Source organism: Antedon bifida, chromosome 1 (genome assembly GCF_963402885.1).
Source record: "Antedon bifida chromosome 1, ecAntBifi1.1, whole genome shotgun sequence".
Lineage (NCBI taxonomy): Eukaryota > Metazoa > Echinodermata > Crinoidea > Comatulida > Antedonidae > Antedon > Antedon bifida.
Window position 1 is genome coordinate 26,988,302 of NC_136226.1, and position 13,202 is coordinate 27,001,503.

Genomic DNA, 13,202 nt, shown 5'->3' on the forward strand with positions numbered 1-13,202 from the left:
TAAGAAACAGGAAACACATAAACAATTTACACAATAACAATGGGTACAGTATTCTAATTGTTGTTTTTCAATGAAACTTCACATCTTCGTTCATTATCTATGTTCTATTATTATGCACTATTTTTAGTCTACAGCTCACTATGTTGGTCGGTTAGTAGGTCGGTAAACACTAACTCAAATTTGAGCACGCGACTTCAGCCATGTATATGGCCGGGGCATTCCACAGTATTTGGTCCGTGGGTTTAAAAATTTCATTTACTGATTTTGATGTAACTCTTGGCCATTTCTCAAAGTAGACATGTTGAAGTTTATTAAATAACATTTTTTTTATTTTTCTGATATTGATTTTTTAAGTTATTGAATATTAAATATGAAAAAGTCATATTTGGCGTTACGGACGGGACATTTTTAATCCTATTTATTTCATAAACTATGCATCTTATTACTGTTTTTTCAACAGATATAGTTACTTTATGTCTCAATAATACATAATAAGTATTTAATTAAAATTTTGTTGTTTATTAATTTCATACATCCATTTCAAATTCATAAATGTCCCGTCCGCGACGTTTTAGGCGTTTTTTTTACATTTATTTTAAAAGTAATGATGCAAAAATCTTGATATTTCATTTTCTCCTCCTGAGGACTATATCTCATTATATTATGAACAAATTTTTGGAAAATTTTAGATTTTGATGAAAATATCATATTTCAAAAATATATTGTTACGGACGGGACATTTTTGTTACGGACGGGACGTATCATTTAAATCTTAATTATTTCACAAACCATGCATATTTTGAACATTTTTTTGCCAGATATAGTTACTCTATGTCCCTATTGTACATATTCAAGCATTTTATAACACATATTTTGTTTATTAAATTTCATATATACATTTCAAAATTCATAATTGTCCCATCCGCGACATTTTAATAGTAGTTTTATGGTGTTTTTTACATTTCAGTTAAAAGTATTTATACCACAATTTAATATTTTGTTTTCTCCTTTTAAAACTATATGCAATACATTATAAACAAATATTTTGAAACTTTTGGTGAAAATATCATATTCAAAAATATATTGATGATATTTTTCGTAGGCACGGGACAGACATTTTTGTTAAGGACGGGACATATCATTTAAATCCTTTTTATTTCATAATAAAACCATGCATCTTGTTAATATTTTTGCCCATAAATATACTGCAGTTACTTTTTTTTCAAAGTAAGCTCAAATTATTTTATTAAAATTGTTTATTAATTTCATACTTGCATTTCAAAATTCATTTTGTTTACTTCTGAGACATTTCGATTGGGGTTTTTTCCTCACTTGTGTTTATTGAAGTAATTGGCTTTAAAATTGTTATTTAATTCCTAATTTTAAATCTTAATTTTCAACTCTTAAGGATATTAAATTGCAATAGATTTAAACAAGTTTTTTAAAACTTGGTATTTTTTTTATTAAAAAAACATTACTATCAAAATGTATTGAATGTTACGGATGGGACATTTTTTTTATGAATGTGATGACAATATTGTAAGAATTAAAAAGTGTTTTTGTACTGTAGGCTGAGAAGTACTGTACAAAGGTGTTAACTGTTTATTAATCACAAAACATTGTGGTCTGTATTTAAAATAACAATCCACAAAAGAACAATACCGAAATCCAAAAAAACATGACCAGTATGAATGGGAGTATTGGGTGCGGTCATCGCTTTGTCGATTTCATTGTTTGGTGAATTTGCAACCAAGAACCTTTTATAAATCAGATACTAAATAATTAAGATTGAATTTTAATAGAAGTAGGCCTACAGTTATTAAATCCAAGCAAGGATAGAAGAAAATTTCAGATGCAACTTGGATCCACTAACAAATTCAGACGTCAAGCACCAACGCCAATTTTTAAAGATTCGCCTTAAATGTGTTAATATCTTGAAGTCTTATTTAATATGCCAAGCATAACTTTTATATTAGTGTAAATAAATATTTTGATAACATTTTATAATATTTTTTCTCGTTATAACTCTTCGAATAATTAATTTTATAAATAATATTTCATATTTATGAATTTTAATATTTTCACTTGACACAAACTTTTAAACAGTGTTTCAAAGGTTGAATTATATTTTGATTTGTAAATAAAAGATTACATTGATGTAAAAAACTTATTTTTAAATTTTTTTAATAGCAAAATTATACAATTTTTAAACGTGGACAAAGTTGTCCTGTCCGCGACGTTAGAAATGTCCCGTCCGTAACGACATATAAATCATATTTATTAATAAATTTGCAGTTCAATTTTTATAATAAACATTCAGTTATCTAAAACAACTATCTGGCAACATAATAATACAAAACAAATTTTAAAATCTCTTTTAAATGAGGAGAAATATTACAATACGTAAACCTTCTCAAAAGTCATGTCCATTTGCCGTCCCATCCGCGACGCATACAATTTTCATAATAAAATTTTTTTTGTACAGTCTTTTTTCTTTTTTTGACTTTCACAATAAACATTGGCCATATATGTATACATTTATTCTACTTTGAATCTTGTATTCTTTTTTATTTCTAAGATATGTCTAGTTATATTCTCAAAAATGTCCCGTCCGTAACAAAAAAATACTGTGGAATGCCCCGGCCTTGTTTAAAATTAAAAACAGCCAATTTGAACACTTTCAATTTAAGCATAAAACATGTATGATAGGTTTATGAAAATCATGCACATTTTATACCATTTTAACCAACAACATAACCGTAATGTTAACATTCTGCGTTTAATTGAAGTTTTATTGCTGAAAATACAATTACATTTATATCGTGGAGTGGAGTTGTGGCTTGGTGATTATGATGCTTGGCTACCACTCCAAGGGTCCTGGGTTCAAGTCCTGTCACATGTCAGGATTTTTTCTAAGGACCAAATTACTCCACCCCAAAGACTTGTAATAAGACTTTGTTTATGTAGAGCATCTTGTGTATATGTTTGTCTTGTGAACCTCTGAGGGTCCCTAATGATCAGCAATAGCTGGATGGATCACCCTCATTAAATATGGTTTAAAAAAAAATATATATATGTCTGATTATAGTACATAATAACACAATATACTTACTTCGTTCATCCATTGCCGAAACAGCATGAAATAAAGACAATATAACAAATGCAACTACCAACGAGTGCATGCTGTAAAAGTACATGTGTAGTGTTAATTTGTAACAACAAATTAGAATGAATAGAATATGCAAAACAATATTAAATTGAATGATCACATTTTAATTTCTTCTGAAAAACTAATGAATATCATTAGGCCTAGTTTTTAAAAAAATTAAAAATTAAACACGTTTGAAAATCTCTCTAGATTTGTAAACAAAATGTGATACAATAATATATAAATGTACACCGTGATTTGAAAGAAATACATTAAAAATGATTTCTTGGTGGGACGATGTAATATTCTTTTACCGAATGCGAAATCATAAGCTTAATGCAGCAATACTTTACTTACATTTTACTTGACATGGTGATATAATAACCAATAACAATACGCCAATACTACAGTCGAAGAGAACGATTGATCTATATCAAAGAAACTAAAGCATCCACTCGTTTGAATACTAACTGTGATTGTTCAATTACTTTATATTAGATTGAAAGGTACTCAAGTACCTAGAGAAAATTGGGATTATTCACTGTAGGGATTGTGAATTTGACAATTATGATATTAATGATGTTGATAATAGTTTTAGAGTAATCGCTGAGTAATGAGTAATTTAACTATAATAGTAATAATAATTAATCTTTCATCGAAAATCAACTTGGTTTTTTAAAAGGATCCAGCATCAGTGATCATATTATTTTGCCTTTATAATATGGGCCTATTAATAATAAACAATACAAAACAAAATGATTTTTTCGGCTGCATTTGAGGCTCTGTTTTGTACAAAGCTTCCACCAAAATCTTGTACACACATGATTGGCTCAATAAACGTTCTTTTTTGTACCCGAATCCATAAAATGTCTAAGAATCCATAAAATGTCTATATCGTTTTATAGTTCATATAAAGCTATTACTCTTGTTAACCAAAACATTACCATAAATCATTATCAGGCAATTGTGTTCTCTCTTGCAGACGATTCTACCAAAGTTTTTATATTAACAGTAACTAGACCATACCAAAAGGTTAAACATCTGGAGATATTCACTTTATTAATTAATTTATTTTTAACAACAAGTTAATTACAAAAAAATTAACATTACTATTCCTATCAATATATTACTTAATCAGTAGTATTGTTAATTTGTTTTTTATTTATACGATATAACAATATTAAAAATGTCACAAAAACAACACCGTAAACTTATTGTTTCCTCTTATAATCATTAACAGATACTTCTTCCAAAGACAATACCATTTTAAAAGGTTAAACATGTGGATGTATTCACTTCATTAATTCATATATATTTTTAATAAAACACAGAAGGGATAACACTTGCATTAACATTAATATTCCTACTAATCTGATGTGTAAACAATTAAATATGTAGTTGTATTTGTTCTTTTTAAATAAATATTCATTTTATAGTAGGCATAACAACAAGATTAATTTATAACGTAATTCATTATTTTTTTTAAATAGCTGATATCGAGATGCTGTGCAAGTTTACAATACACTAGAATTAATCTTTTATAAAATATTTTGTATACAATTCACGCAATCAAATATTATTATTGTCAATTCTACTTGTGTGAAAATCGACTTACCAGTTTTACACAACGTGTGGTACCAGAAAAAAAAACTATTTTTATAAATATATATAAAATAAAAAAATAAAAACATTAATATTGGTTATTGAATTTGAATTGAATTGATCACTGATATGGCTTTTCGGGTCAAATTCAAACTCATTTAGTATATTTAAAGCTATTACTCTTAAACCATTACCATAAATCATTATCAGGCAATTGTGTTCTCTCTTGCAGATAAAACCAAAGTTTTTATATTAACAGTAACTAGACCATACCAAAAGGTTAAACATCTGGAGATATTCACTTTATTAATTTATTTATTTTTAACAACAAGTTAATTAAAAACAAATTAACATTACTATTCCTATCAATATATTAATTAATCAGTAGTATTAAGTATTAATTCGTTTTTTATTTATACGATATAACAATATTAAAAATGTCACAAAAACAACGCCGTAAACTTATTGTTTTCTCTTATAATCATTAACAGATACTTCTTCCAAAGACAATACCATTTTAAAAGGTTAAACATGTGGATATATTCACTTCATTAATTCATATATATTTTTAATAAAACACAGAAGGGATAACACTTTCATTTTTATAGTAGGCATAACAACAAGATTAATTTATAACGTATTTCATTATTTTTTTTTACAATACACTAGAATTAATCTATTATATAAAATATTTTGTATACAATTAACGCAATCAAATATTATTATTGTCAGTTCTGTTTGTGTGAAAATCAACTTACCAGTTTTACACAACGTGTGGTACCAGAAAAAAAAACTATTTTTATAAATATATATAAAATAAAAAGGAAACATCAATATTGGTTATTGAATTGAATTGATCACTGATATGGCTTTTCGGGTCAAATTCAAACTCATTACATGGGTGACAATTGGTTTTGTCACGTCCCTAGATAAACACAGACTTTATTCAGTCAATCCACTTCCTCCACTAATTTTCTTTATTTTCTTATCTTCAGGTGTCCTTATCGCAAAACACTAACTGTTCACAAGTTGTTTTAAACTTCAATGTACCATCTTTCTGTCATTCTTCATTATTTATTCCGACATTCATTCAGATATAATCTCCAAAACCATCTCTCACTTGTTGAAATTATGGCTGCTCTCAGTCTATTCTCTCTCTGATGGTGAGTTTGTTTTAGGCCTAATCATTTTTAAATATTTCCGTTTCAAAATCTTTACTAAAGTCCTATCTTTAATTATTGTATTATCATAATGTGTCAGTACTGCACATTTTATTTACATTTTATATATAGTTATTTTCACAACTGGCATTGTCTTGTCAACTTGCTCTGGTATTGTAAAAGACAACGAAATAACCTTTCCAGCTTTATTTATGTTTATCTATTTTGTAATTTGAATCAGTATTGTTTTGCGTATTAATTCACAGGCATAGAAAAACTCTACAGAAATTTAAATTCAAATTCTTTATTACAACAAGGTAAGCATTGTTGAATTTACATAAGTGATATGTACTAGATATTAATAATTGACTGTTATACATTCAAATTAATTAAATAATAACAGGTTATGTGTTATGTTAACAACAGTCTGTTAAGAACTGCTTGTATACATTATTTGTTAAATTGATACCCTATTATCAACCTTCAGCAGCGATATTTTTACTATTCTTACGGAAAAAATATGCATAAGTTGATTGATCGATGGAAAATGTAGTTGTTTTTAGTCGCGTGGACGCGACTCTATAGTTCACTATGTCGGTCGGTCTGTGGGTCTGTCGGTCTGTCTGTCGGTCCGGTATCACTATGCGTTTTAGCACGCGACTTATGGCTGTTGGCCTTGTTCTTTACAGAGTGGTTATTCATTTTAAATTAGAAATCCCTGCTTCTATAATTCACATAATATAAGGGTGTACTGTTAGTGACATTAAACTAAATATACTAAAATGTAAACGGAGTTTTCTACAGTCCACAATACCAAAATTTAAAAGAATGAAATTTATTATTATTTAAAGAAATATGTAACCAAATCATGGTAGTAAATGTAATAGTTGCAGAGAGAGGCTGGAGGAGATGTTGCTACGATGAGAATAGAAATGTGACTTCTGAGTCGATGACTTATCTCCTTATGATTAAATGAAAGCCTACTCTCCGAAATCACCTAAAAATACAATTGAATACTAAGTTTAATACCGTACAATTCATAAATTTTACTGAGGGTTTTTTTCGATTCGATTCATATGCAGACCAGATACGTACAATAAAAAATGAATCAGGTAAAAATGGCAAAATAATTTAACTGAGTTATTTATGTATGTATATTGCTCTGCTTATTTGTATTGATCACCTATTTTCCGTATGCTTCTGGTTATGGTTTAATTATATTTATCTACATAGACATAGGATCAACTGGCTTGTTACAAATTTCTCTTTAGGTAGAGCAAATGTATACAGTGCAGGACTTCATTTGATACCAAACCATGTCGATATCTTCCCTTAATGAATGTGTAGAAGTTTGTATAGAAATTAACATATAGTTGTAGAATTATTCTCGTGACTTACTTTAGTTTATCTTCCCATAGGAGGTCCTGAAACAAAATGGGAAAGAAAAATTATGAACTGGTGTATGTTTAAACATTTAAAATCTCACATGTTCGATGACGGTATAACAGTTAAATAGCTAATAGAATTATACTTTACTGTAGGTCTGCGATTAGACATGCAACATAACAAAAATTACAGGTCTTTACACGATCTTTTCTCTTCATCAAGTTAAAACGCAGTAGGCCTATATCGAATGGTACGTTTAAGACTGGTTTGGCTTAAGCCGTAAAGGCAAATTGCAGGTACGATGTTTCTTATGGTGGTGTTAAACACAGAAGTCCAAATTTATCTTTTACGTGTTAAACGTACGCCGGGCTTACTATTTTACTTTTTTACACAGACATGATGGAAAACATGAAGTAATTGGTAAATATCTTAAAATATGCATTCATTGCTGGATTTAGGATGGGAGGGGGTGGGACGTATGTAGGTATCGTAAATAACACCGAGGCATTGGCGTAGGCCTTATAGTGAGCCTTTACTTAGTTCACAAGCAACATAATTAGTTCCGCAAGGCTTTCGCCATACCATGCCGTACGTTAACATACCCTATATTGTGGTTTAGCTTGTTCTGGTGGTGGGAAGGTATTGTCTAATTTTGAAAAATATCGAAGGTAAATCGGTAGCTCGGTATGATTCAGATCAATAACTCCGTTCTGTGTATGTTAACATATCATAGATAATAACAGAAAATTAAAGCAAATGGACAATTTCTCATTCTTTATCATTATGATTCCTAATTTTGATATCAGTTTCAAAATATTCATTTTTTTAACAATGATGTATAAGCTCTTTGGTTGAATGAATCATATTTTCTTCAATTATTTGTTTTTTTTTTCATTTCATTTAATTTCTCTTAGATATAAAAAAACAAACAATAGAAAGAGAGAGAGACAGGATTCCCAAAAGCGAACTAAATCAAACTATCAAGAGGGTCTCCAAAGCAAAACATCATCATCCAACAAAAAATACAAAATTACAACATTAAAAACAACGTGAAAGATTAAAAATCACAAATATCAATATAATCATAAATAGGCCTAATTGTTTTATAAAATAATTATAATAGTAGGCATACATTATTTTATTTATTTATTTTATTTTATTCAATTTTCAGGCACAAAAATACACGACAACAAGACAGCGGTGCAGCACCCTGAGGATTGCCATGAGTGCAAAGCACTATTATATGAAATCTCGTTTGTCGGATTGATGCATTCTTCTCGTGCATGTGAACATATCATAGATAGTAACAGAAAATTAAAACAAATGAACAATTTCTCATTATTTATCCTTATGATTCCTAATTTTGATACCATTTGTTTCAAAATATTGATTTTTTGAACGATGTTGTGTATAAGTTATTCGGTTGGATGAATCATATTTCTTCAAATGTAATCATAAATAATTGTTTTATAAAATAATTATAATAGTAGGCCTATATGCATGTATGTATTATTACTGTATCCGTGTGACTTACTTTGAGCAGCGTTTAATCCAGAAGGAGGTACTGAAAAAACAGAAGAAACAATTAGTGATATAGTTGTTATATTAGCAAAAGTTAGCTGATGTTTAAAATCTCGTTTGTCGGATTGATGTATTATTTAGTTACTCACGTTCTACTCGACGGATTCTATCCTGACCTGAAATGATTTAAATCAGTGTATCAATAATCACATACAATGTTTTGACAAATAAAAATATGTTGCTGCTGTTAAGTATGCTTAAATTTTGATTTAAACTTTTTTTCCCTAAAACATATAAAATGAAAATTATAAAAATCAGACTTTAAATAGGCCATTGTGTAGTTAAGTTAATCATATCCATAGAAAAACAACGGGAAAATTTAATTGTAAAAAGACAAAATATAGGTTAAATTCAACCAGAAACCCACTTACATTAAAATAGTGTATTCAACAACAAAAAAACAAATATTATTTTGTTCTGTGGAACAACATTATTTTTTCAATTTTATATCATCTGTATTTAAAGCAGAAGAAAACAAGAATAAATTGTAACTTTATATTTATTTCAACACATGTAAGTTCGAATTATCTATATCAAGTACTCACTTTCTTCTCGACGTACTCGTTTATGATCTGAAACACATTATTTAAAAATAATAATAACTGGTTGTAGCAGGATTAATGGAAACAAGTTACTTACAAATCGAAGCTATTGTGATTGTTTGGGGATGGATGGCGGTGATAAGGTAGGTTATTTGTTGCTACGGTAAATTATGTTTGGAGATTAGTTCTATATAATTTATGTTGAATAAGAATGGTATATTGTAGTTGACATAGGGTCTTAGCGATACATGTTTTAGACCAACTGGTAGTTGAGACTCTAATATTTAATCCGTCCTATTCTTTGGTGGTTTTTTTGTATTACATTGATGACTACTTTACTTTGAAAATAAAAGAATTAGATATCACATGATTTGCATAGTATTTACATTTCTGACATCAGCTTCAACGGAAATGTAGGCAATTAAAAATACGCTTTTAATGCTAATGTTTGATCATTAGAGTACCGTAGGTCACAAATATCATGTTCATGGTATTACGATGTTACATATTTTTGTATTTAGGCCTATTATCTTATAAATTGAATTCAACGTGGAATTATCGAAAATACATGAACATTTAGTAATATGAATGTATGCATTGTAACTTACTTTCACCGTTTAATCTCATAGGAGGTGCTGAAACAAAGAGGAGACAAAAAGCATGAACACTTTACAATTATTCATTTTAGTATCACGTTTAGGTTTATTAGTTCATCATCTTTGGAGTGGTATGTTTTGTTTTACAGGCCTATTGGCTACTATTTTCTCCATCACAGTGCGATTGTTTGAAATGTTTAGAGTTTTACTTACAACAAAGTATAGTGTTTGCTGGTCGTTCTCGAATTTTACATTATTAGTATACATTATTAAAGATTGTATACATGTGGTGTAACTTACCTCCAGCGTTTAATCCAGTCAGCGGTTCTGAAACAAAGGCAAAATAATATGATGGTAGAATTAAGGCCTATTAGGTTATACTATACGTCTGTGTAATTTTGCTTATTTTAGAAAGAGATAGCAATTTTGGACGGACGACGATTTGTATCAGTAATTTCAAACAATCATATAAACTAGACATTTGTCAATTTAAGGTAGGCTTATATAAAAAAAATAATGATTTAAAAGACGACACATTTTGTAGAACTTTATTGCATATTTAGCGAAAATTAGTTGGATTATGTGTAAACATGCACTCGTCATTTGTTTATTTATGCAATTAATTTGAAAAATATATGAAAAAGTTGAAGGTATTATGCTGCTCCTATACAGGTTTGACTGCCCCATTGTGTATCACGTGACTTTAAACAAGCGTTAACCAAATGTCGTAACTCTTTATATGGCTCTGTAACTAGCGGTGCCTCGCGGACCAAACGGGCAGTTATTTTAATCGTGGACCTATATCTATATACATATGATGTATTCACAAAACAATAGAAAACGATAGCAATTCAATTGTATAAACAAACCGTAACACCACGATGGTTTTCTTGCCATCTCAAAAACATTGATAATAAAACTGTTTAGAATGCTACAATTTGCACTAGAAATGTGTCTTAATGAGCTCACAAATGTGCCATCAATTATGGATTTATTTAATAGGCTGTCGCAGCGAAAAAAAGACTGGATATTTTACGGGAAAAAACCAATGGTGTAATAGAACCATTGACTTGGTACCCGTAAGAAACGTTACGTAATACGAAAACCAACGATTAAAAGGATATACGCGTTATAAACTTGGTAGCAGTACTGTAAGCTCAATTGTACTACATGTCAATATAGTAGTTTCTTTTTATTTTCTCTTTTGTCATTATTAATTTATGTTCAGCAAATTTTGTCCTTAACAACTTTCTATCGTTAAATAATATACATTAAAGCATATATGTCAGATATAATAGGCCTACATGATAAAACAATGACTTACTTCCCATTGCCGAGTCAGCGTGAAACAAAAACACTATAACAAATACAACTACCAACGATTGCATGCTGTAAAATAACATGTGTAGTGTTAAACATTGTCACAAAAAATAAGCTATGGAATGAATTGAATATACAAAGAAAATAAATAATAATACATTGCAAAATCAAATTTAGATTTCCATGTTGCGAAAAGGGATTTTCTACTGGGAGGCTAAGCTGTCAGGGTAGGCCTAATTGTACTGTAGTCTCGTTGAGTAATAAAAAGCTCCCGCTTTAAATTTAAAAAGCGTTTAAATAATGTGAAAGTCTTATACTAAAAACAAGAAATTAAAAACTTTTGGAAAATCTGCATAGATTAGTACACAAAATTTAATACAATACGTAAATGTATACAACTTGATTTGAAAGAAAGAAATTAAAATTATATTACTTTTTGGAAAAATTTAATATTTTCAACCTTAAAATCAGTTAGACCCCTTTACCGAATCTGTGATCATAAGCTTAACACTTACATTTTACTTGACATGGTGATACAATAACGCCAACTCGAAGAGTAAGAATGATTTATATCAAATGAACTAAAGCATCAAATACTAAATGCTAAATGAGAGGAAGGATGAAGCAGATTATTATATTAGGACAGTTTGAATGTATATGATTGGTCAATTACTTTACACTAGATTGGAAGGGACGCGAGTTAGAGCCAAACAATAAGATGGGTCACTTTAGGTGTCAATGTTGACACTGCCCTTCCAGTTTAGGTGTGGATTGGCTAAAATTCCAGTGCTCACCTAGTAATTCCCACGCTAACACAAAATACAGAAACTATGGTTATGGTAACTGTTTCCATAAAAGAAACAAGACTGGACCTTGATAGAAGGTTAGAGAACAGGATACCTGAAAAAATCATCTATAACTCTACGAACTATAGTTTGTAGGAATAATCTTATTATGATTACCATCATGATATTCTAGACATACCGCACTATATAAATTTATAAAATAATACTGTACATCGATATTATTGATGTTTACATCAGTGCAACCTTTCAGTTTGATTGGAACAAACATATTATGTCCGCTGTGTGAACCCTGGCTTCACACATACCGCTACGTGAACCCTGGCTCCACACATCCCGCTGTGTGAACCCTGGCTTCACACATCCCGCTGTGTGAACCCTAGCTTAACACATCCCGCTTATCTAGCTCGACCTTTACCTTATAGAAAACTCGTACACCAACCGGAACATAGAGATATTCTCTACCTCACCCATTTCCCTTTTCTAGAAACAAATCTTTATTTTGTGTCTTCGTGCTTTAAACAAATATTCCATCAAAAAGTAGTATATCTATTGATATTTACATACCATGTATTATTTTCTTCATGGTCAGAAAAGCGACTACGTATCACACTATATGTAGAACTAACAGATATCTAAATTCATTCATCCCTTTTTCCATTCGTGCTTTCAATGAAAAACTGTTGAATCATCTTGTTGTCTATATTGTATAGTGTATCTTTATTACAACTCTTTACTTGTTTATCTTTATTTTTACTTATATATATTTTGTATGTCATTGTATTTTTATGTGAGAGTTTGTGCCTGTCTGGAATTTCCTAAATCAGAATTGAATTTAATTATGTTACTTGTGTAAATTCCGTTTTTAATGTTATCAAACAGAAACGAGATATTATCACTTTTTAGTCGCGTGGACGCGACTCTATAGTTCACTATGTCGGTCGGTCGGTCGGTCTGTCGGTCTGTCTGTCGGTCCGGTATCACTATGCGTTTTATCGCTTTCTGACCTTATCTTGATATCAGTTTAATCTAGCTATGTCAATTTTTCACAGTATATTTCTTAT

General features: G+C 29.5%; 1 long non-coding RNA gene across 1 annotated transcript; it reads right to left on the reverse strand.

Annotated features, from left to right (window-relative positions):
* Positions 1–6,633: 6,633 nt before the first annotated feature.
* LOC144848760 (uncharacterized) lies at positions 6,634–11,970 on the reverse strand. The gene is made up of 9 exons (XR_013613915.1): positions 11,851–11,970; positions 11,340–11,404; positions 10,316–10,342; positions 10,028–10,054; positions 9,423–9,449; positions 8,967–8,993; positions 8,831–8,860; positions 7,309–7,334; positions 6,634–6,907 (listed from the first exon to the last, which is right to left on the reverse strand). It is a non-coding gene; the product is annotated as an uncharacterized LOC144848760 (long non-coding RNA).
* Positions 11,971–13,202: the final 1,232 nt, after the last annotated feature.